The sequence below is a fragment of the Prionailurus viverrinus genome, chromosome C2 (assembly GCF_022837055.1).
Source record: "Prionailurus viverrinus isolate Anna chromosome C2, UM_Priviv_1.0, whole genome shotgun sequence".
Lineage (NCBI taxonomy): Eukaryota > Metazoa > Chordata > Mammalia > Carnivora > Felidae > Prionailurus > Prionailurus viverrinus.
In genome coordinates this window covers 96,697,452-96,720,412 of record NC_062569.1, presented here as the reverse complement: position 1 = coordinate 96,720,412, position 22,961 = coordinate 96,697,452, and the positions used below count along the sequence as shown (strand labels likewise).

Genomic DNA, 22,961 nt, shown 5'->3' with positions numbered 1-22,961 from the left:
GAGTGCTTGTTGTTTGGCATTTCTATATAGATAAGCAGCAATAATAAACTGACCTAAGTATGCTCTATTGCCTGAAGGTTTGCCATAAGCATTTTCCATCTTTTGGTTGGTATATTTAATCAGAGTGCTGTCAGAACCGGAATTAGAAAGTAGCAGAATCATTCTGTTGAGGGAAATCCAGTACCAAGTAAGACCACTGGAGCCTATCTGTGGCATGACAGGAAGGCTGGGTGAATTACTGGGAGAATGGTAATTCAGGGATCAGCACTATGACCAACCTGAAGGGAAGAAAAAATGTGCAAATCTCAAGAACTCTGGGCCAGACGCCAAAGTATCTTTTTAAACAGAAAAAGGACAACAAGATAAGAGTTTCCAACAGTAGCTAATAAGCAAGGGCTAGAAGGTAGGAGTATGGTGGTAATGATCATAGGGGGACTGGAGATTAAACAGAGAACATCCAGCCTTTGAGAAGGTTGGATATAGAACCTCAAATACTCACTTGGAAATAAAGAATATTTTAACCGGAAATAAAGACCATATCATGATCAGCAACAGCAAATTGGACTCAGTGATGAGACCTGCTATGGGCTAAAAGACAAAGCCTGAGGATTATAGATCCAAAAGGACGTTAAGGGTTATCTATACTCACACATGTTAATGTTAAGGGTTAAGGGTTATCTACATGCCCAGCACACAGTAGGTTCTTAATAAGAATGAATGCATCTTCCTTGTACAAATGGAGTAACTTAGTCCCAGACCAGGGAAGTGACCTGCCAAAGTTAAAATATTAGTGCATCATCACAGTTAGAATCCAGCTCTCTTCCAAGTCTGCAACATTTAACACTAAACTCTGCTACCTAACTCTGGGGAGCAATATGGAGATTTCCTGTTGCTGAGGGTTAAGTAAGTCCTGGAGCTGAGGTAAATGGGAATCAGCAAGCCCAGGCAGGCTTTTATGAACTGACACTAAAACTTTAGAAAAGACAAATCATCTTTGTATCAAGATGATTGTGACAAATGCTATGGTCATTACTATTTGTATGGTGATGGGGTTTTCTACAGTGTGGTTTTGGAAAAGATGCTATTCAAGAGCTTAAACTAGTGAAAAAGCATAGAGTTTTTAAAACGTTAGTAACTAGGGGGTCACTGAGGTGAAATGTGCCTGTCGGGACCAGAGCTACAGAGCACTAATTCTGTACTGGAATAAGTGAACAGCCTAAATTGGCCTCACAAGTTGGATATTTTAATTTCCTTTTTGGCCTCTCTGAGTTCCTATGATCCTTAGAGGTCTGGCCTGATTGACCTCTGGTGAAACTGCTGAAGTAAGTAACCTATTTCCCCTCTCAGGGTCTCAACCCTCATCCAAACATTCATCTTGCTGAGGATCCTGCTCAACTATAGCAATTAATTTCCCTAAGGTATTTGCTGATAAAACTGCAGTATTGTCTTTTAGTAGGTCTTCCTTCCTTCCTTCCTTCCTTCCTTCCTTCCTTCCTCCCTCCCTCCCTTCCTTCCTTCCTTCCAAACAGCGTGTGCTTAATATGGCACAATCTTTTTTTTTTTTTTAAGAGAGAGCAGGCACACAAGCAGGGGAGGGGCAGAAAGAGAGGGAGACACAGAATCCAAAGCAGACACCAGGCTCAGAGCTGTCAGCACAGAGCCTGACACAGGGTTTGAACCTACGAACCGGGAGACCATGACCTGAGTTGAAGTAGGATGCTTAATTGACTGAGCTAGCCAGGCACCCCTGTCACAGTCTTTTAATAGGCAGGGAAATAAATCCATTATTGAGTAAACTCAGTCATAGACAGGATGAGTGAATAAAAAAAAAATGAGGATCAGTATTATCTTTTTATTCCTACCCAAATCACACAATAAAGCAAAACCCTATTATAGCTTAGCCCTAGAAACTATGAAGGACTAAAAAGGGAGCCTATGCTACATGCCCCAGTAGACATGGTTTATTTTTTGAGTGGGGGTGGGGAAGATGAGCAAACTCACTGGACTTAACCATAGAGAAAATGGAGAAAACTGTTTTGTTAAATTTCCAAATGAGACAGAGACACTCCTTTGTTCACAGTGCTACAATCTGGGCTGCAAAGTAACTTGGTAAGATGCTCTAAACTGAAAACCTCACTCATCCCCTTGTGAAATTTTACATGGCTTTAGAGAAAGCAATTTCTTTCTTTTAATAACAACTCTCATCTTAAGTTGTGCCTCAAATACCAGTTTTCTATTTCATTTCAGAAGTTCCTTCTTCAGAAAATCATCTTTGTTATTCTGTTCTCTCAATCTCTGCTAAGAACTAGGAGATCTTGTCTCTGAGTAGTTTGCTCAGCAATCTCTAGTATATCCTCTCCTACAAAGGGACACACTATCCCTCTACTTCCAGAAAACATAAGACCACAGGCTTATTGATTTATAGCTTGTTTAGCTGGTGTCTCCTAGCAACTGTTTAAGATACAGAGAGGAAGAGTTTTTCAAGTCATAGAATCCCTTAGAACACAATAACATGGAACTTTAAATTCTTTCAGCAAATAAAAAGGAAACAACAGCAAACATTAGAAAGAGGTTGAAGAAAACAGAAAACCAGAGTAGGGACAGAAGGTCTTCTTCACCTAAGCTCTGTATGGATTTATCTCTTTTTGTTGTACTTGTGTTATGATGGTCATATTATATAGAAACATGGCTATCCTCTGAAGTCTGTGTAGAACCAAGGGCACTGTATGACAGGTGAGGCCAGGGAAGAAACTGTCAACTGTTGGAGAGGAGGCTTCAATTTAGTTCATAATACGTGTTGGCCTCTCTTGATCTATACTTTAGATAGTCTGGTACAAAGCAATATAGTGTTAGGTGCTGGCTACTATGAAACACTCAAGAAATAACAAACTTTTATGAAGAAATCATCAGTAACCCAAGAAAGTAAGATATGGTTTTTCAAATCAGATGATATCCAAAAAAGATTCTTAGATTATTCTTTGTGGCCCATTTATGGACACTAAAGAATCCATGAGTTTTATTAATTATATACAGATGTGTTGCATGAGTATTTATCTGTAGTGTAATCAGTAAGAAAATCTATGATTTACATTAGATTCTCAAATGTCTATAAAAGCACAAGAAGAAGACTTTTATCCTCTGTTGACTTTCCTTTACTAGTATATTGCCTGAATATACTGGACTTGTCTCAGCTATGGTAGGGATATTAGGTGAAGAGTTATTTATACAGGCTAAGACCAGGGTATTTACAGAGAAATCAAGTCTTATACGCACTTTTGAGCTAGTGGCATCATTAGTAAGAAAATCCATGGGGAAAGTAGCCTGCAGAGGCAAAGTGGTATTGCATGGTTCAGGTCCTCTTTTTTTTTTTCTTTATTATTTAAGAATAGTTGACATACGGTGTTATATTAGTTTCAGTTGCACAGCATAGTGATTTTACAATTCTATACATTACACAATATTCACCAAGATAAGTATATTACCATCTGTCACCATACAACATTATTACATAATTTTTTACTATACTCCCTATGCTGTATTTTCATCTCTGTGATTTATTTTAGAATGAATGAATTCAGTAAAGTTGCAGGAGAAAAAATTAATACACCCAAACCTGTTGCATTTCTATGTAGCAGGAAGAGAAATTAAGAAAGCAATCCCGTTTATAGTTGGACCAAAAAGAATAACATACGAGGAATAAATTTAACCAGGAAGGTCTAGCCCCTTTTTTTCTCAGTAATTAAGAATATCAACAGCATGAGTCCGTAAATTTTGAGTGTTACTTTTACCCCTCAAATTTTTTTTTCTGATAAGAACCAAGAGGATTTCTGTAAAAATGACATCTAATGCAGCAGATGCAAATGATATGCAAATGAAAGGCCAATTGGCACCTGCTATTTTCTTTTAGCAGAAATCACAGATTTTAAATAATAGATCTGAACTATAAATATACTAAACTATCATTCTATTTCCATGAAGAGATGGTAATGAAAGGCAAACTTCAATCAGTATTTGCTGGACCATCAAGGAAGCACACATACTAGCTTGCGTCAGTTTACTTAAGTGTATATTGTAGCTGCCCTGCCTACCTCACAGGATAGTCATAAGGGTCAGAAGGGCCAAGTGATTCAAAGAATATGAAAGCATTTTACAAACACCAAAGAGTGGTTCATTATTGCCATGTATATATGTTAGCACCTGGATCCCTTAAGCATTCCCTGGTGGAAAGGAAAAATGGCTCAAACATCAGACAGTCTGGAAAAATGAATCATAATTCAAAATTTGTACTCTCTTATACTCAACAATTCAACTAGGAATGTAACCCAAAATTATATAACAATATATAATCATATTAATATCAACATTGTATTTTTAAGGTTCACGAGTATTGTTTACAAGAATGTAAAAATTGAAATAACCAAAATGCTCATTAATAAGCAGGTGATCAAACATAATAATTTTAATATATAATGTAGCCATTATATATGTAGGTCTATCCTTGTTAACCTAGAAATCTCTCCATAATATATTTATTTAAAAATGAGAGAGTATATGACTTAGTTTTCTTCTATATTAGCAAAGAAAAATATTGAAAAGCTATATAAATCAAAAGTTAAAAGTGGATGTCTGAGGAGAGGGGTCTAATAAGAGATTATTTTATCTTTTCTTTCTCTCGTACCAAATCCATACTTGTATAATATATGGATGGATTGCCTTAATGATCAGAAAAAGTGAATAAAGCTATTTTCATTTTGTATTTTTCATTTTTAAAATATTTTACCTTTTTCCTTGGATTATGAATTTACATTTTATTTTTTGGTAACCTCTATACCCGACATGGGGCTTGAACTCATGAGATTAAGAGTCATATGCTCTTCCCATTGAGCCAGTCAGGCATGCACCTTTTTTTCATTTTTAAATGAGAAAGAACAGTCTTCAAAGCTTTTAGCTCCTCAGAGGCCCAAATACGTAGACCCAAAACAGCTCCCACCCACCATTGTCAAAATTCAAGCATGAAGAGGCAAACTAGTGAGTACTGCAGAAACATATACCACCTGCTTCACAGCTATGTCTTACATCCACGGTGCTTATCATTGGCATTAAAGCAAGCATGGCCAACAACCCATCAAATTTCCAAAGACCAAATTGATATTTTTCCTTCCTTCTTTCCTCTCTCTTCTCTGCCTACTCAGTTTTCCTAATTCTAGGCAAATTCTCTTTATAACTTCATATCAAAGGAAAGAAAGACTGTTTGCTGGAAAGATTGGAGAGGCAACTACAGGTGACCCTTGAACAACATAGGGGTTAGGGATGTCAACCCCCTCCCCCCAACACAACACACACTGTTAACTAGATGCCTTACTGATAACATAAACAGTTGATTAACACATTTTCTACATGTATTATGTATTATACTCTTACAATAATCACTAAATTTTTCTCAGTTTTCTTCTCTTCCCTTCTCTTTCTTTTTTTTCTTCCTTTCTCTTTCTTTCTTTCTTTCTTTCTTTCTTTCTTTCTTTCTTTCTTTCTTGATATTTTAGGCTATATAGTTTGTCTACAGGTTTCTTCAAATTGTCACAAATATCAAAAAAAATCCCAATACATATATTGAAAAACATCTGTGTTTAAGTGAACCCATACAGTCCAAATCTTTGTTGTTCCAGGGTCAATTGTATTAGCAAGTTTCTCTTGTTTTAGACTTGAATTCCAATTCCTACCATATCAATATAGAGGGCTGGGAGGAGGGAAAGAAGTAGTATGTTTTGAGCCTTGAAAACATGCCAGTTCTTTTAATGTAAATAACTTTTACTTAAAGTTCAAAATTACCCAAGAAGTAGATTTCTTTTTCTTTTTTTCTTTTTTTCAGATACTAAAACCAATGAACAATGAATAACTTGCTCAAGGTCACCTGAGTCCTATATGGCATAACCCATTTCTGATCTTAGATCTGTATGACTCCAAAGCCAAGGAGTGTGCATCCTTAATTCAATAAACCTTATTGTCTACTACATGCCAATCACTGCATTAGGTACAGAGACTATGTAGCCGTGGTCTTTGCCTTGGACCTCACAGACTAAGAGGAGACTCTGGGAAGACAATGAGATGACACAATGATTTGTGTCATTATTTCTATAATAATATGGGGATAGCAGTTCTTAAGCTGTTATCAGATATTTATTTTACAAACACAAACTCAGAAAACAAACACTAAAACAAAACTCCTGAGATAAATCTGGCCTGTCCTAGGTAGCACACCCACTCTCTCCATTTCTATGCTATGTGTAATACACAAATTACTAAATACATGTAATCTCTGATTATATTAACAGTTTTATATTATATATGCAGATTGTGTTGTACTGATTTGGTGTTCAAAGTAAATGTTGACAACTGTTATTAATATTCACTTACCTAAATTTACAAGTTGATCTAAGGAAGTTGGCTTGAAACATATGCTAATTTTTTTAAAGGAACAATTTTTAATTAGGGAAGATTTGAAAATCTAGGGAATGTGTTTTAATTCCTTGAGGAGTTAAAGAAAATAGATATTAAAATAAATAAAGGAAGTAAGCTAAGCATAGTAACCATCAATTAAAAATATATATACAAGTTTCAGGGAGGATCATAGTAACACAGGTCATGCTCATTACTGAATTATAGATTTGTCATACCATGTCTTCGTTGCAAATCTGTAGCTCAAATTTCTCAATGTTCATTCATGACATTCCAGAAAAATGCTATTTATTTATGTATGGATTCTTTAACAATAGAATAAAATATAAGAAATGAATATTTGTGTCATATTTAGTTAGCTTTTACATATGGTGCTGATTTCTTTCTTTTAGTCCTGTGGTAGCATTTTGCATTTCATACCTGCTATATTAGCAGCCTTGGTGAAAAGATATGAGATTTTCAAATGAGAGATGGATATCCATTCCCATTCCTGTAAAAATGAACAAGTATATACGGAAGAGTAAGAAAATGAAAGCCTAGAGATACTTATCATTTTCTCTTTTGTAAGGCTTAATGTACAGAGCCAAAATACAAATGAAGATGGGGACCTGGGTATACCCTACCCTCTGGAATTTGAGGCTGCCCCACACAACTGCCTGTCATGTTGACCAGGGGTCCCTATTGTGAAGCTCTGGATTGAATATTAATGGTGCTCAAAATCTAACTCTATTTCCTTCTTTCTTCCTTCTAAGTTGTGAATACGAATACATTAGCATCTCTGGCTGAATGAGTACCTAGCAGCAACCTCACAATATATCTAAGGTAAAACAGAAAACATAAAAAAGCTACTTTTGAATGCTAAGTCAACAATGCTGTTCAAATGGATGGGATGTCAGTAATTGCACCTAAAAATACTATTCACTATGTTATTTCTCCTTAAAAGGTGGTATGTGTCAAAATGAAAGCTGCTGACTTTGGCTTAGACTTCTACCACTCATCAAGGGCAGCATGGAACCTGACATAGGAATCAACACAGACCTCAAAAGCACCCAAAAGGGCAAGAGAGCTTCACAGCTGCTCTACGATAAACTCTCTACTTACTTAACAGCACTTTGTAAACCCAAACTACTAGAATGTCTCTAACTGTTCAGTGTCAGTACATTGTCAAAATGACTGGTACCACTTGATATCTTTTTAATTTGCAGCTTTCTAGTACTATTTGAGAAATGGAATATTTTTGATATTATGCAGCCATCGCCCCATAACAACCAAGTTTTAATTTCATACAAGGAGCATACAAAGTGGACACAGGGGAAATGTGCAGTTTGGTGCACACAGGATAGGGAGTAACATCCCACAGGATGGCATTTTAATCATTGCTCCCCAATTCAGGGTTCTAGGAGGCTTGTTATTTTCCAAGTCCAAACTAACCATTCAACTGCACAACTTTTACAAAGGCAGAAAGGAAAGAGGGGTACAGACTGCAGAATGATTTATTGGAGTTGTAATGCTAGGACAGCACAAAAACCCCATAAATATTCTTCTTAATGTTTTACTTTATATGACAGCCTTCAAGCGATATATCATCTGACAATTTTCAAGATGGCTATATAAACACATTCTTTGCTGCAGTCTAATATATGATGAAGTCTCTGCAGGCTAATATATGGAACAGAGTGTGTTTTAGTGTGCATAGTCTTGATAATTGAGATTTCTGTACCTAAAAAATCTATCTTGACTTTGTACAGTGGGTTTCTTTTTAACATCTCAAAAGAAAAAAAAAAGTGAAAGCAAAAGCAAAAAACAAACAAACAAAAAAACAGTCAAGAGTAGTACCACACCTGTGTTTCCATTCTTACCCAACCAACCCTGAGTATCTGTAATTTTTTGCGTAAGCAGAACTCACAGCACTACAATCTCTTTTCTCATCTTTATGGAGCCCTATACCAAACCTAAAGTTTGACAGTACCTTTTAAACTACATGTTTAAAATTAGACATACGATATTTTTTTCTTGGTAAGGCAGCCATCAAAGACACTAAAAGTATAATAATGCTGCAGAAAGAATCCTAGTACCCACTGAAATGAGAAACTATAACACAAACAATTATTTATTATTTTGTTTCCAAAAATTGGCCAGGGGGGTGACAGAGTGGCTCAGTCAGTTAAGCATCGGACTCTTGACTTTGGCTCAGGTCATGATCTCGCGGTTCGTTAGATAGAGCTGTGAGCCAGGTTCCACGCTTACAGCATGGAACCTGCTAGGGGTTCTCTCCCCCTTTCTCTCAAAAATAAATAAACATTTTTAAAAATTTTTTAAAAATAATAAAAAATGGCCAGAATTTGAAACTCTGCATAACTTAAGCCTGAGCCATGCTGTACCTTGCAGCAGAGGAGTGGGGAGGAGGAAGCTGTCTAGAAACACAGAAATTTGTGCTCTGAAGAGGTATCCTAGGGTAGATGTGAGAATGCCAAGGGAAAAGAGCTGAAGACCAAACTGCTAGATCCAAAATAACACAGTGAATCCTCTAGGTTTAGGCTGGGTTTTCCAAAAGGTCTGATTAAAGAAAGGGAAACAAGGGAGTCCACGGAGGGATTGGCTCGATACCCAGCAGTAGGTGAGGGTACTGAGCCCTGCTGTCATGAGGTGCCACCAGGATTCAAGCAGGACACTGTGACTGAAGGTGCTGGGACTAGGATGTAGACCCTAAAGGCAGAAATCTGCAGGAGTGAGAAGGGGACCAGAGGCCTACACAACTGGGCTTGGGCTTTGGGTTTGTTACAAGGGGCTCAGAAGGGCAGGCAGCTCCGAAGAATGGAATGGAAATGTGGCAATGCACAGGGAAGGGGAGGGGTGGTGATTAGAGAAAGAAAGCTCAGCTTGGTGCTGATGCAGTCCTTGGGAGAAAAGGGACACCTGGCATAGGGCTACAGACTAATTTTCTTATTCCTGCTGGTAGAGAATTAGTTTCTAATATACCACCAGGCCTGAATCTTAATGATTCAGGAATTAGGCAAAGCTGAGCAATCTGTTGGGAGCTCTTCAGTAGCCACAGCTGGGAGTACAGTGGCAGAAACTGACAAAGGAGTCCATACATAGCAGGGATCTTTTTTTATTTTAGGAAATTTAAAATAAATGGGAGAATCCATTTAAAGGGACACATTCGATGCTTCAAGAATACACAACGCTTAACTATTTCGAGGAAGAGAATCTGTCACAGTGACTTTTTTTGTCAGTTGCAAATATATAAGCCACATGTCCAAGAATTATTCTGTAGGGTACATTCAGTCTGGTCTGACCATGCTTTTAAACAAAATGTGTTTCTAGGGAAAGTCTCAATGCAAGTCCTCAGTTCTGTTTTCAGTATCAGAAGAAACGCAGAATTGTGGCTACTTCCTCACAAAAGAAGAACTTGGGAGAAGAGGGTGTGGAAGTGTCAATAAGATGATCTTTAAGGTCACTTGTAACTTCAGCATTCAATTATTCTATCACGCATTCATTCATGTAGCACATGGGCAGTACCAGAGGCTGCATCTCTAAGGAAAGGATTCTTCCATCTGCACACGGACTATTTGGAGAGGAGGACACTCTTCGATGCTTATTTGCTTTGACTGTGGTTAGCCAGGAGTGAGGAGTCTGCAATCTCCCCATCCTCCACTAATCCAAACTATCCACTTGCCAGGGAGGTGCTAGTTTACTGAAAAGAAGAAAAACTGCTCTAAAATCAAATCAGATGAATTCTGTAGTAATGCATACTCATTGAATCAGAATCTCTCCTGGAAAGGCAGAAGTTGGAAAGCCTCGGGTAGAGCAACTGAGCCTGATTTAGTCACAAAGCTTCCTAATCCCATCTATAGAGCACAAATGCACATAGCATCATTTCCCTTCATGAAGATAAACTCAGTTTCCCAAATGTCTTTGAAGAGAGAAAAAAAAGGACTTTTCTAGCAACAGAGCTGACAAAAACTACATAGACACTGCTGATTTTTATTTACTGGATCAATTAAGTATTCTTTTAGAAATTCTTGAATGTCCTATGACTACTTTAATAGATGTTTCTCATCTTATGCAGTTTTAATTCAACAACCATTGAGGGAACAAAAGAGATTAAAAGTAGAGGAAAGTTGGGGGGGGGGAAGGCAGGGAGTTGGGGGAGTGCCCCTGGGTTGGGGGGAGTTAAGCCTCCAGCTCTTGATCTCAGGTCAGGTCATGATCTCATGATCTCATGATCTCATGATCTCATGATAGGATTGAGCCCTGCACTGGGCTTTGCACTGATAGCCTGGAGCCTTTCTGGGATTCTCTCTCTCCCTCTCTCTCTGTCTCTCTCTCTGCCCCTCCCCCACTTGGGCGCTCACATGCTCTCTCTCTCTCAAAATGAAATGAAATAAAATAAAATGAAATAAAGTAAGATTAAAGTAACAGTATCTGCTCTCATGGTACTTACCACCTTTATCTGTACTGTTCAGTACAGTAGTCACTAGCCACATGTGACTACTGAGCACTTGAAAGGTGACTGATCTCTATCGAGATTTAATACAATGTTAAATACATGTGAGGTTTCCAATATTTGGAACAACAACAACAACAAAAAAAACAGAATGAGAAACATTCATTAATTTTTATGTAGATTAAATGCTGAATGATAAATATTTTGTATACATTGGATTAAATAAAACATATTAAAATTAATTGTGTCCTTAGGCCCTAATGTAAATGCTATGGGCTTTGGATGATAATGATATATCAATGTAGGTTCATTAATTATATAACAGAATTGCCATTCCAATAGGTGATGTTGATAACAGGGAGGCTGTTTGGGGGCAGGGGATGTATGTGAAATCTTCACATTCTGCTCAATCTTCTTGTGAATCCAAAACTGCTTTAAAAAATAAATAGCATTTTTTCAAAAAGAAAAAAATAATGATTTCCTTTTTTAGCATTTCTTAACCTGGCTACCAGAAAATTTAAAATTACATATGTGGCTCACATTAGTGGCTTGCATTTTATATGTTTTGGACAGCACTGATCTATAATATGGTTGATATAGAGCCAGTAAACCCAAACCTATGAGACAGTGTATCAAGTGCTAGAAAGGGCTACAAGTAAAATATAATGGAAACTTGTAGAGAGTGTAAGTTATCAAAAGGAGATTTTCCCAAACTCTCTGCCCCCAAACCTGCACATAATTGGGAATTCACACCTTACTTTCTGTCTTTTCCTGTTGCCACAAATAATTAATTAACTTCCTGTTTAAGGCTAATTCTTAGTTTGCTTTACTTTCTTCCCTGAGACTTACAAGAATTTTCCCTCTCTTCTACATTTTCAATTTCGATCTTTCTACTGGACCTTTCTCTGTAGTATGTAAACATATGATCTTTCATAATTTAAAATATTCCTTTTTCACCCCATATTTACCTTTAGCTTCCAATGTCCTTTTTTTTTTTTCACTGTTTCACAATCTTCCTATAATAGCTCTCACTTGGAGTGTCACCATTTTACACTCATTCCCACCTCAATCCAGGGTAGTCTGGCTATACCCCCAGAGTTCCACTGAAGATGTTTTTTCCAGAGCTCACACTGATTCCTTTTAGGGCAAATTTAATAGGCACTTCTCATTCCTTATCTTACACAACTTCTTAGGAGCATTTAACTCTTGCTTATCTTTAACTTATTTCCTGCTACTGTGCCATCACACCCTCTTGCTTTTTCTCCCTTTGCTTTTCTGGCCATTTCTGCTTAGACTCCTGGACCATTTCTTAAATATTGGTATTCTTCAACTTCATGTTTTAGCTTCACACTCCTGCATACTACTCTGTTGTTAAGTTAGTGACCACAGCATTCTGAAGATTCTCAGATCTAAATTTTCAAATTATAGGTCTCTCCTTTCTTGTTCTGTATACCCAGGTTCCCACTGGATCAACGTTGCTATTGTAGTTTGATAACAACTATTATAAACTCTACTTCCTCCCTGTATCAGCTTCCATCACTTTTTTAATTTGTTTTATGTTCATATTATTTGGAAATTCTCTCCATTCCTCAAATGTTCTGTGTATTTTGTTTCATTTCATTTCATTTTATTTTTATTTTTTATTTTTTTAACGTTTATTTATTTTTGAGACAGAGAGAGACAAAGCATGAACGGGGGAGGGTCAGAGAGAGGGAGACACAGAACCTGAAACAGGCTCCAGGCTCTCAGCTGTCAGCCCAGAGCCGACGCAGGGCTCGAACTCATGGACCGCAAGATCATGACCTGAGCCGAAGTCAGCCGCTTAACCGACTGAGCCACCCAGGTGCCCCTATTTTATTTTATTTTATGTTGGGGCCTTAACACATGTTTCCTATCTGCATGGAACCTTTTTCCCTCATCCTTATTCATCATTCCTACATTTGGTAAACTCTGATCCCAGCCTTGGCATAAATGTCACTTTTTCACAGAATCCTTTCACTGCTGAAGACTAGGCCAAGTTCCCCTCGAACCCATAGAACCTTGTGGGTCCTCCCTCATAGTACTCTTTGCACATTGCTATGTTTCTCTTTTGCCTCTCCTTGGGCTTAAAAATCCTGAAGGCAAAAAAAAAAAAAAAAAAAAAAACAAAACAAAACAACTATCGCTAAATTATTCACAATTGTATTTCTAGTAACTAATGGTCTTACTAACACATAGTTTGTCATCAGTAAAACTCTACTGGAAAGAAGAAAAGAAGTTCAGATGGACAGAATAAATGATTTTCTGGTACAAATAGCATTTGTGCTGGATCTTGAAAGATGATGAAATTTTATCAGTTCAGTAGGCATTATTTTATACAGTGGAAATAAAAGCAATTGGCCAATACGGACAGGAATCCAGGAAACACTTTATAGGCCAGTTTAGAAGCAGATACACATATTTAAAATAGTATCTTGTTATGAAATCTTGTTATGAAAGACCTTGAATGCCAGGCTAAATTTGCCCTTCATTTTCAAGTTATCACAGGGAGGAGTAACATAATTGGTGATATTTATGAAAAAAAATAAGTAGCAGGAAGAGTGGTCCAAGATGGCATTGCAGGAAGATTCCAAACTCCCACGGACACACCGAATCTACAGCTACATATGGATCATTTCCCTCTGGAATAGATCTGAAAACTAGATAAACAGGTTTTCCATAACACAGGATAAAAGGATCACATCTGGAGAAGTAGGAACAACAGACACACAGTCTCACCAAAATCCCCACCCCTGGTACAATGACACACAAAGAGAGGGATCTCACCAGTCTTACCAGATTTTCCTGGAGGAGCAAGGGGTGAATGCCCCTCATCAGGACTCCCGACCCTTGAGCTCCGCACCAGAGAAATGAGCTCCTTGGCTTAGAAAAACAATGGAGTTGCTGGCCAAAGTGCTATAAAAAACTGAGATTCTACTTTAAAAGACTTGCATACTATCTCACTTGACCTGGGATACAGTGCAAAGCACCAATTAGAAAAGCACCTGGAATGTATGTGAAGGAGATTCATTTGTTGTTTTGGGGGCATCTGCTGGAGGCGCAGGGGAAACCAGTGAGGCTCTCTGGAGACGAGATGCTGGCAGATGACACTTGTGCCAGTCTCCACCTACACTTAGCACAGGCAGACATGCTTGGCATGGTACCCTCCTATTGCTTTGCATGTGAATGGTCATGGCATTTTCCCACTCCCCTGCTCAAATCAGGAAGCAAGAGCAGTTTTAAACTCCCCAGCACCCTACCAGGGGCCATCAAGTATAGGTAGTTACAGCATTTTCCTGCCCCAACCTGGTCTGCTGGGCATGCACACACAGCACAGTTTCCTGTAGCATCTCTGAAGACCATCGGTATACCCAGACAAGACATTTTCTGGCTGGCTGCCTTTCACAAGCCAGTGAGTGTCCCTGTCTCCCACATTCTACAGTGGTCCTGCTAAAGACAGGGTGTCTGTGAAAATCACTTAGGGGATGTGGTTATTTGCCTGGCCATCATGGCCAAAGGGACTAGTGGTACTGAGTTCCAAGAAACTATAATAAACAGAAAGAGAGTTCTTGACAAGCCAACACTCCCAGTGCACTCCACAGACAGCAGACACATGCACCGCTAGTCTTCTTGTGAAAAAGGCCTATTTACTTATCATAGAGCTTCAGCCTGAGTGACAGGCTTCAAGTTTTCCACACATCTAGAGGCGATGGAGGCACTCCAAGGTAATGTAATCAGGGAGACACCATCCTTGCACACTCTCTTGGTTTTACTACAGTTCAAGAAGGCCTCCCTGAGGCTCTTGGTTTGCTCAGTCAGTTAAGTATCTGACTTCATCTCAGATCATGATGCTGTGAATTCGTGAGTTTGAACCCCACCTTGGGTTCTCTGCTGTCAGCACAGAGCCTGCTTTGGATCCTCTGTTTCTCTTTCTCTCTGACCCTCCTCTGCCTCATACATGCTCTCTCTCTCTCTCTCAAAAATAAATAAACATTAAATTTTTTTTATGTTAAAAAAAAAAGAAGGCCTCCTATAAAGGACCTTATCCATTCATCTGCAGCCCCAATTTTTACAACCCTTGCCCAAGTGATACTACTATATCTCCCAAGCTGGAGGTCATCAGAGTATGACTGTGGCCCCATAGGTCTGTATATATTTGCATATTTTAAAAGCTGATGCCTGACGGTTTTGAATCTGTTTGAAACCAAATGCTAAGTGAGATTCCTCCCAAGGAACACTGACAGGTCTTGACATACTTTCAACAATGTGGGGACATATCAAATATAAATCAGGCTGTTTAGACAATCACAATGTTTGACAGAAAAGAACTAGGACAAGAGTGAATGAGAAGTCTTACCACCTACCCAAGGGCACTCCTTTAAGACTGCAAGAGGTAGCTATTTCACCTAATAAATGAAAATACAGAGAGCCAAGCAAAATGAGGAAACAAAAATAATATCCAAGTGAAGAAACAAAATCAAACCTCAGAAAAAAAAACCTAATGATATGAAGATAAATAATCTACTTGATAAAGAATTCAAAGTAGTGGTCATAAAGATACACACTAAAGTAAAAAAAAAAAAAAAAAAAAAAAGAATAGATGAGCACAATGAGGACTTCAACCAAAAAACGGAAACTAATAAGGTAGCAAACAGAAGTCAAAGAGTTGAAGAATACAATGACTGAACTAAAAAATACACTACAAGGGTTCAACAGCAGACTAAATGAAACCGAAGAACAGATCAATGAGCTGGAAGACAAAGCATTGGAACTCATCCAGACAGAACAACAACAACAACAACAAAAGGAATTTTGAAAAAGTGAAGATAACTTAAGAGATCAATAGGACAGCATTGAGCAGGATAATATTCACATTATAAGAGTCCGAGAAGGAGAAAAGAACATGAAGGGGCAGAAAAGTTAGAAGAAATTATGGCTAAAAACTCCCCTAATCCAGAGAAGGAAACAGACATCCAGGTCCAGGCATCCCAGAGAATTCCAAGTTAGACGAACAAAAGGAGATCCAAACCAAGACACATAAGAATTAAAAGTTAAAAGTTAAAGATAGATTGGGTGCCTGGGTGGCTCAGTTGGTTAAGCGCCGACTTTGGCTCAGGTCATGATCTCACGGTTTGTGAGTTTGAGCTCTGTGTTGGGATCTGTGCTGACAGCTCAGAGCCTAGAGCCTGCTTCGGATTCTATGTCTCCCTGTCTCTTTCTGCCCCTTCCCCACTCACCCTCTGTCTCTCTCACTCAAGAGTAAATAAAAAACAAAAAACAAAAAACATTTTTTTTAAGTTAAAGATAGAAAGAGAATCTTAAAACCAGCAAGAGAAAACCAACTTATGTACAACAGAAACCCCATAGGCTATAAGGAGATTTTTCAGTAGAAGCTTTGCAGGCCAGAAAGGAGTGGCATGACATAATTAAAGTGCTAAAAGAAATACAACAACAGTAAAAACTTCCAATCAAGAAATCTCCACCTGGCAAGGTTATCTATCATTCAGAATTGAAGGAGAGATGGGAGAGTTTTCCAGATAAGCAAAAGCTAAATCACCACTAAAATGGCCCTACCAGAAATGTTAAAAGGACTTTACGCTGAAAAGAAATGGCACTAATAACAAGAAAATAAATGAAAATAAAAATTTCACTGGAAAAGGTAAATATGTAGTAAGGGTAGTAGGTAAATAACTTATAAAGCTAGTACAAAGGTTAAAAGATAAAAAGTAAAATTAACTAAAACTATAGTTAAGGGGTACATAAAATAAAATCTGTAAAATGTGGGATCTAAAACATAAAAAATTAGGGGTGGATAAATTTAAGTTGCTATCCAACCTAAAATATATACATAGGATGCTATTTGTCAACCTCATGGTAACCACACAGCAAAAACTTATGGCAAACGCACAGAGGAAATGAGAAAGAAATATAAACATAATATTAAAAGAAGACATTATACCACAAGGGAAGGGGGAAGGAAACAAAACAAAAACCAAAGAAAAAACCAAAAACGAAACAAAAACAAAAAAATTGAAAAGAAAACAAAAACAAAAAGAAAGGAACAAAGAAGAACTAAAAAAACAGCCAGAAAACAATTAACAAAATGCCAATAAATATATTCCTATCAATAATTACCTAAAATTATAAGGCTGTAATATCTGGGAAAAGATATTACATCCAAATGGGAGGGGGGAAAAAAGCTGGTGTAGGTATACTCCTATCAGACAAAATAGATTTTAAAATAAAGATTGTATTAAAAGACAAAGAAGGACATTTCATAATAATAAGGGGCCAATCCAACAAAAAGATATAACATTTATAAAGATGTTATATCCCAACATAAGAACACAAAAATAAATAAATCTAATATTAACAGACATAAAGGGGAAAATCAAAAGCAATACTGTATGGTAGGGAACTTCAGCACCCCACTAGCATCAGTGGATAGATCATCCAGACAGAAAAATCAGTAAGAAAACATTGGCCTTAAACAACACATTAAATTAGAAGTACTTAATAGGTATATACAAAACATTCCATTCAAAAGCAAGAGAATACATGTTCTTCTCAGGTGCATATGGGACATTCTCCAGGATGGATCATATGTTAGAACACAAAACAAGTCTCAATAAATTCAAAAAGAAAACTTCTCAAGCACCTTTTCTGATTACAATTGTATGACACTAAAAATCAACTAAAGAAGAAAACAAACAAACAAACAAATTAAACAACATGCTAGTGAACAACATGCTAGTGAACAACCACTAGGCCATCATAGAATCAAAGGGGCAATTTTTTTAAAAAACACCCAGAGACAAACAAAAGCAGAAATATGACGTACCACAGTTTACGAGATGTAGCAAAAGTTGTTGCTAAGGAAGCTCATAGCAATGCAGGCCTACTTCAAAGAAACAAGAAAAATCATAAATAAACAATTGAACATTACACCTCAAAGAACTAGAAAAACAACACATAAAGCTGAACATTAGTAGAAGGAAGGAAATAGTAAAGATCAGAGCAGAAGTAAGTGAAATAGAGACAAAAAAAAAAGCAATAGAAACAAAATCAATAAAAGTAAGAACTGTTTCTTTGAAAAGATAAGCAAAATTGCCCAGCCTTTACCTAGATATGACAAGAAAAAAAAATGTCAGATAAATAAAACCAGAAATTAAAGAAAAGCTGCAACTGATACCACAGAAATACAAAGTTTTATAAGAGACTACTGTAAATAATCATACACCAACAAATTGTACAACCTAGAAGAAATGAAAAAAATTCTAGGAACATACAGTCTCCCGTGAGAATCAGGAAAAATAGAAAAATCTGAAGACCGATTACTAGTAAGAAAATTGAATCAGTAATAAAAAAATCACCTTGTTAACAAAAGTCCTGGACTAGATGACTTTACTGATGAATTCTACCAAACATTCAAAAAAGGTTTAATACCTCTTATTTTCAAACTCTTCTAAAAAACTGAAAAGAAGGGAACACTTCCACATTCATTTTGTGAGGCCAGAACTACCTGGATACCAAATCAAGACCCCCCCACGTCCACCCCCCCAAAAAACTAAAGAAAGAAAATTATGGGCCAGTATTCCTGGTGCATATAGGTGCAAAAATCCTCAACCAACTGGTAGCAAATCAAACTCAACAATACGTTAAAAGGGATCACACACCATGATCCAGTGGCATTTATTCTAGGGATAGCAAGGATGGTTCAACATCTGCAAATCAACCAACATGATACATCACATTAACAAAATTAAAGATAGAAATCAAATGACGATTTCAAAGATGCATAAAATACAAATTGACAAAACTCAACATCAATTTAGGATAAAAATTCTTAATTAAGAAGGCAGAGAAGAAATGAACCTCAATATAATAAAGACTACCTACATAGGACAACTCAACAATTTATATTATACTCAATGGAGAAAAGCTAAAAGATTTTCTTCTATGATCAGGAATAAGACAAGGATACCCACTCTCCTTATTTTTATTCAGTAGAGTGTTTTAGTCCTAGCTGTAGCAATTAGGCCAGAAAAATAAAAGGCATACAAATTGCAAAGGAAGACATAAAACTGCCCCTATTTGCAGATGACATAATAGTGTGTGTGTGTGTGTATGTTTAATCCTAATGACCCCACCCAAAAATGTTAGAACAAATGAATTCCATAAAGTTGTATGGTACAAAATTAATATGCAAAAAATCTGTTGTGTTTCGATACACTAAGAGGAAACTATCAGAAAGTGAAATCAAGACAACAATCCTATTTACAATAACAACAAAAACAATAAAATATGTAGGAATAAATTTAACCAAGGAAATGAAAGACCTCTACACTGAGAACTATAAAGCATCAATGAAAGAAATTGAAGAGAACACAAATAAATGGAAATATATTCTGCGCTCATGGGTTGAAAGGATTAATATTGTTAAAATGTCCATACTACCCAAAGCAATTTACATACTCAATGTAATTTTTATCACAATTCCAATTGGATTTTTTAAACAACTCGAATGAATAATCCTAAAATTCAGATGGAATCACAAAAGACCCTAAAGACCCACAACAATCTTGAGAATGATGGAAAATGTTGGAGGTATCACCTTCTTGGATTTTAAACTATACTACAAAGCTATAGTAATCAAAACAGTACAGTATTGGCATAAAAACAGACAAATAGAAGAAAGAGCTCAGAAAAAAACCCATGCAGGGACGCCTGTGTGGCGCAGTCGGTTAAGCGTCCGACTTCAGCCAGGTCACGATCTCGCGGTCCGTGAGTTCGAGCCCCGAGTCAGGCTATGGGCTGACGGCTCGGAGCCTGGAGCCTGTTTCCGATTCTGTGTCTCCCTCTCTCTCTGCCCCTTCCCCGTTTATGCTCTGTCTCTCTCTGTCCCAAAAATAAATAAAAAACGTTGAAAAAAAATTCAAAAAAAAAAAAAAAAAGAAAAAAACCCATGCATATATGGTCAATTAATTAATGACAAAGGAGGCAAGAATATGCAAAGGGGGAAGGATATTACCTTCAATCAGGGTGTTGGGAAAGCTGGACAGCTAAATGCAAAAGAATGAAACTAGGCCACTATCTTACATCACGTACAAAAAATTAACTCAAAATGGATTAAAGACTTGAATGTAAGACCTTAAATTATAAAACTCCTGAAAGAACACAGACAGTAAGCTCCTTGACACCAATCTTATCAATGTTTTGTTTGTTTGCTTGCTGCTTTGTTTTTGGTTCTGCCTCTAAAGGCAAGGGCAAAAAAAGCAAAAATAAGTGAAACTACATTAAACTAAAAAGCTTTTGCACAGTGAAAGAAACCATCAACAAAGTTAAAAAGCAACCTACTGAATGGGAGAAGATATTTACAAGTAATATGTGATAAGGGGTAATATCAAAAAATCAACTCAATAACAACAACAACAACAAAATAATTGATTAAAAAATAGGCAGAGAATTGGAATAGACATTCTGTCTAAATAACACATACAGAGAGCCAAAAGGCACGTGAAAAGATGGTCAACATTACCAATCAGGGAAATGCAAATCAAAACCACAATGAGATACCACTTTTCACCTGTCAGAATGGCTGTCATCAGAAAGACAAGAAATAACAAGTGTTGGTGAAGATGTAGAGAAAAAGAAACCCTTGTGCATTGTGTTGGTGGCACTGCAATTGATACAGCCAGTATGGAAAAAAAGTATGGAGTTTCCTAAAAAATTAAAAATAAAACCACCATATGATACAGCAGTTCCATCCTGGGTATCTATCCAAAGAAAACAAAAACACTAGTTTGGAAGGATATATGCAGCACTCATTTTGGTTATTGCAGCATTATTCACAATAAACAAGATATGGAAATAATCTAGATGTCCACTGATTGCTGAATTCACAAAGAAGTTGTGGTATACATACACAGACAATGGTGCCACTCAGCCATTAAAAAAAAAAATCTTGCCATTTGCAACATGGATGGACCTTGAGGATATTATATTAAATGAAATACATCCAGTCAGACAGAGAAAAACAAATACTGCGTGATTTTGATTAACGGTGGAATCTAAAAAAACTAAATAAACAAGGAAACAAAACAAAACCCAGAGTCATAGGTACATTAAAAAAAAAAAAAATTGGTAGTTGCCAGAGGGGGAAATAGGGTGGGGGCAAAATTGGTGAAGGGAATCAAGAAGTACAAACTTCAAGTTGTAAAACAGTTAAGTCATTAGATGTAACATACAGTATGGGGAGTATAGTCCATAATATTTTATTACTTTTGTATGGTGATGGATTGTAACTAGAGTTATTGAAGCATCCACTTTACAATGTATAAAAAGGTCAAATCACTATGCTGTATACATGAAACTAATGTGACATTGTATATCAGTTATATTTCAATAAAAGAAAAGTAGCAGTATTACATAGAATGGATAAGAGTGAAGATCTTGATGTTTTAATAATACTGAAAGCTAAAATCTCTCACTATACTTTAAATATTTGGGATGATGGAAATTAGAAGAAAAAGGAAAGATGGATGGGTGACGAAGAGAAATAAGAAGAAAGCTTAGCATCTCAGTGAGGGCAGGCAAGTAGAAACAAGTGACATCAGGCCAAAATAGAAATAGGCCTTGAACATAACCACAGTTTTCTTCAAGCACAAATGGTCACTAGGAACCTCATAATCCTGCTAATGTGTAAATACAGCCACATGTGTTTGTGAAAGCAAATATCAGGTCTGGCTCTTGAAAGCCTCCTGCAGCTGGATCAGCAGAGAGAGAACAAAAATTTGTTTTTTCATTTAGGACAAGAGAAATAAGTTCAGAAAGAACAAGTTAAGTACCATCTCCACCCAGACATTTGGACTAGATTGATGGATTCTCAGAAAATGGAAAGTGCTGGTCTTTCTCCCTTGAAGAATGATAGGTGAGATAAAATGGCTCTAACTAATGTATTATGAAGGACAAGCCATTTTCTCTAGGTCCTCGTGAAAACCAAACCATTATGTAGGATTTTATATAGGAATTACTGGTTTGAATAAAAACATCACAAAATGGAAAATGGCATAAACTGTCAAGGGTCTTTCAAAAACTACTCAGAAAACTTGGCTATACTTTCTAGAAACTTGGGCTACCTGTTCCAGAAAACATGCATCATATGCATTCAATAGCCTTGTTCCCCTCAAAACATTTACTATCTCTCCATTTTGATGAGGTAAAAGGGCTCTTGGCTGTAGCATAGGAAGAGAAAGAGGAAGACAGAAAACCCTACTGCATGTTGAATTACTTTGTGCTTAAATTCAAATCACCTAGTTCAATATGCATGTGTTACAGATAGTTCTAGGAGGGCATTTTGCTATAAGCTAATGAAATGAGAGACATGGGGAGCAGAGGGCATCACTGGAAGCCACAGACCTCAGTTCTGGGGCTCATTTTGTTTCTGCTAGACAACTATTGTAATTAACAGTCAACACTCTTATAATTGTATAATATTTAAGATCTATCTAGACCTAACATTGTTGTATAATAAAAAATTTGTTTGGTCTTTGTTCCAGGTTCCCAGCACAGAGCTTCTGAAACCCTTGGTGTTTCCTGAGTTGTCGAGTGTTTATTATTCATAAAGCCCTTGGCTCATAAATGAGACTACACTAATGAGACTAACATAGGCCTCCAGATAGCTATGGCCTGGGGCATGGTCATCAGCAAGACCAACCCCTTGATCAGAGAGTTGGGACTTTGAGTCAGGCTGAACTCTGGAGAGAGGAATGAAGCTAGACATTGAGTTCAACATGCCACCAATGATTTAATCAATTGAACCCCAAGATACCCTCTGGACACAGGCTCAGTAGAACTTCCTGGTTAATGGATGCACTGATGCACCAGGAGGGTGACCCACACTAATTTCATGAGGAGAAGGCATGGAAGCTCTGAGTTTTGAGGCCTCCCAAACTGTACCTTATGTATCTCTTCATTTGGCTGGCCTAGATTTTTATCCTTTACAATAAAATTTTAATAGTAAGTACAACACTTTCCT

At 37.1% G+C, this 22,961-nt stretch overlaps 1 long non-coding RNA gene across 2 annotated transcripts; it reads left to right on the top strand.

The window, feature by feature from the left end:
* The first annotated feature begins 2,553 nt into the window (after window positions 1–2,553).
* On the top strand, window positions 2,554–22,898 carry LOC125175530 (uncharacterized). Of its 2 annotated transcripts, none has more exons than XR_007155858.1 (4): window positions 2,554–2,733; window positions 7,209–7,278; window positions 21,734–21,854; window positions 22,483–22,898. It is a non-coding gene; the product is annotated as an uncharacterized LOC125175530 (long non-coding RNA). The 2 variants fall into 2 exon arrangements; XR_007155857.1 differs by having other exon boundaries at window positions 2,554–2,922.
* The last annotated feature ends 63 nt before the right edge of the window (window positions 22,899–22,961 follow it).